A 3516-nucleotide genomic window follows, 5' to 3' on the forward strand; every position below is an offset into this window, starting at 1 on the left:
GTGTTCTGAGAGGGTACTTTATGTAATTTTGATTTTCTTAAATTTGCTGAGGCTTGTTTTCTGGTCTATCATATAGTCTATTTTGGAGAATGTTCCATGTGCTGAAGAAAAGAATGTACATTCTGCAGTTGTTGGGTAGAATGTTCTGTGAATATCTGTTAAGTCCATTTGTTCTAAGGTACAGTTTAAATTCGTTATTTTTTGTTGACTTTCTGTCTTGATGACCTATCTAGTGCTGTCAGTGGAGTACTGAAGTCTGCCACTGTTACTGTGTTGCCATCTATCTAATTTCTTAGATCTAGTAATAATTGTTTTATAAATATGGGAGCTCCAGTGTTAGGTGTATATATATTTAGGATTGTGATAGTTTTCTGTTAGACTGATCCTTTATAATTATACAATATCCCTCTTTGTCTTTTTAAACTGTTTTTGCTTTAAAGTTTGTTTTGTCTGATATAAAAACAGCTACTCCTTTTTGCTTTTGGTTTCCATTTGCATGGAACATCTTTTTCCACCTCTTTACCTTAAATTTATGTGAGTCCTTATGCGTTAAGTGAGTCTCTTGAAGGCAGCAGATACTTGGTTGGTGGATTTTTATCCATTCTGCCATTTTGTATCTTTTAAGTGGGGTATTTAGGTCATTTACATTCAATGTTAGTATTCAGATGTGAGGTGCTATTTTATTCATTGTGCTAGTTGCTGCCTGAACACCTTTTTTTCATTGTGTTATTGTTTTATAGTGCCTGTGAGATTTATGCTTTAGGGAGGTACTATTTGGTATATTTCGAGGTTTTGTTCCAAGATTTAGAACTCCTTTTAGCATTTCTTATAATGCTGGCTTGGTAGTGGTAAATTCACTCAGCATTTGTTTGTCCGAGAAAGGCTTTTTCTCTCCTTCATTTCTGAAGCTTGGTTTTGCTGGATACAAAATTCTTGGCTGGCAATTATTTTGTTTGAGGGGGCTAAAGATAGGACCCCAATCCTTTCTGGCTCCTAAGGTTTTTGGTGAGAAATCTGCTGTTAATCTGATAGGTTTTCCTTTATAGGTTACCTGATACTTTTGCCTCACAGCTGTTGATTCTTTTCTGTCTTGACTTTAGATAACCTGATGACTATGTGACTAGGTGATGATCTTTTTGTGATGAATTTCCCAGGTGTTTTTTTGAGTTTCTTGTATTGGAATGTCTAGATCTCTAGTGAGGCCAGGGAAGTTGTTTTTTTTTTTTTTTCCAACTATTCCCTCAAATATGTTTTCCAAACTTTTAGATTTCTCCTCTTCCTCAGGAACACCAATTATTCTTAGGTTTGGTCATTTAACATAAACCCAAATTTCTTGGAGTCTTTGTTTATTTTCAAAAATTCTTTTTTCTTTGTCTCTGTCTGATTGGGTTAATTTTAAAGCCTTATCTTTGAGCTCTGAAGTTCTTCCTTCTACTTGTTATAGTCTATTGTTGACACTTTGCAGTGCATTTTGTATTTCTTAAGTGTATCTTTTATTTCCAGAAGTTGTGATTGTTTTTTCTTTATGACATCTGTTTCTCTGGAGACATGTTCATCCATATCCTGTATTGTTTTTTATATTTCTTTAAGTTGGTTTTTACCTTTCTGTGGTGTCTCCTTGAGTAGCTTAATAATCAACCTTCTGAATTCTTTACCTGGCAATTCAGAGATTTTTTTCCTTGGTTTGGTTCTATTACTGGGGAGATAGTGTGGTCTTTTGGGGATGTTATAGAACTTCATTTTGTCATATCACCAGAATTACTTTTCTGATTCCTTTTCATTTGGGTAGGCTATTTCAGTGGAAAAATCTGGAACTCAAGTGTTGCTGTTCAGATTCTTTTGTACCACAGGGTGATCCCTTGATGTGGTGCAGTCTCCCTTTTCCTAGGGATAGGGCTTCCTAGAGAGCCAGACTGCAATGATTGTTATTGCTCTTCTACAAACAGTACAAATTTCAAATCAAGCTGCAGTTACTTCTTGGAAACACTAAACAAGTTGTTTTCAGTTGGTTACTTTGTTAATTCCATTACAACATCATTACCATTGCTCTTCAGGGCTTGGACTGCCTTTGCTTTCGACATATTTGCTTCGACAAGGGCATGACCAGTTCCATGCCCTTAACTTCCACACCTATTTTATCAACTTCTTCCTCTTAAGTCTCCTCTTGTACAGTTGGAGTCTGTGTTTTTTCTTAAATGTTTGAGATAGCTTTACCTTGAACTTTGAATTTCTCAGCAGCTGCTAGCTGTGCTTGCTGAGATAAATCTTCATTTTTGGTTCCCCCAAAAACCATGTAGGTATCCAAAGCAGGGCTCTTATAGACATCTGGTTTTGTGAGGACAAAGAGAGGATATTCTTAGATTTCCAGATAGTGACTCTAGTAACCCCTGTAACCTGTCGAAGATCCAGTTTGGACATAACCTTCTGTGCTTTCTTTTCACTCTGACTCTGTTTTGCTTCACTAACTGATTCTTCATTAATTCCAGCTGCTGCTGACAACTGGGCTTGTTGTGTGGTTGTCTGTGTGGAATCCTGTTCCTCAGGCTCTGGTACTGATTCATCACTGTCAGATTCTGTTCCAGACCCTCTGTCAGCCTGGAGCTGCGGCACCTCCTGTTCCGTAGCAGGGATGGTTTCTGTGGCTTTGCTGGGCATTTTGCGCAGGGAATGCAGAACTCTTTGCCCGCTTTTTGATGGGATTATTTGTTTTTCTCCTTGCTGATTTGAGTTCCTTGTAGATTATGGAGATTAGTCAAAATATTGTTGGATGCATAGTTTGCAAATATTTTCTACCATTCTGCGGGTTGCCTGTTTACTCTGCTAATTATTTATTTTGCTGTACAGAAGCTTTTTAGTTTAATCAGGTCCCATTTATTTATCTTTGCTTTTGTTGCATTTGCTTTTGGGGTCTGAGTCATAAATTCTTTGCCTAGGCCAATGTCTAGAAGAGTTTTTCCTAGGTTTTCTTCTAGGATTTTTATAATTTCAGGTCTTAGATTTAAGTCTTTAATCCATCTTGAGATGATTTTTATATATGGTGAGAGATAGGATTCCAGTTTCATTCTTCTACATATGGCTATCCAGTTTCCAGCACCGTTTACTGAACAGGATTTCCTTTCTCTAATTTATATTTTTGTGTACTTTGTTGCAGATCAGTTGGTTGTAAGTATCTGGCTTTGTTTCTGGGTTCTCTGCACTGTTCCATTGGTCTATGTGTATACTTTTGTGCCAGTACCATGCTGTTTTGGCTACTATAGCCTTGTAGTATAATTTGAAGTTGGATAATGTGATGCCTCCAGATTTGTTCTTTTTGCTTAGGATTGCTTTGGCTATTTAGCCTTTTTTTTTCGGTTCTATATGAATTTTAGAATTTTTTTCTAATTCTGTGAACAATGATGTTGGTATTTTGATAGCAATTGCATTGAATCTGTAGATTGCTTTGGGAAGTATGGTTATTTTTATGATATTAATTCTTCCAGTCCATAAGCATGACATGTATTTCCATTTGTGTCACTG

At 36.5% G+C, this 3516-nt stretch overlaps 1 pseudogene; it reads right to left on the reverse strand.

Annotated features, from left to right (window-relative positions):
- Positions 1–2241: 2241 nt before the first annotated feature.
- LOC102138831 (nascent polypeptide-associated complex subunit alpha pseudogene) lies at positions 2242–2655 on the reverse strand (annotated as a pseudogene).
- Positions 2656–3516: the final 861 nt, after the last annotated feature.

The sequence above is a fragment of the Macaca fascicularis genome, chromosome 9 (assembly GCF_037993035.2).
Source record: "Macaca fascicularis isolate 582-1 chromosome 9, T2T-MFA8v1.1".
Taxonomy (NCBI): Eukaryota; Metazoa; Chordata; class Mammalia; order Primates; family Cercopithecidae; genus Macaca; species Macaca fascicularis.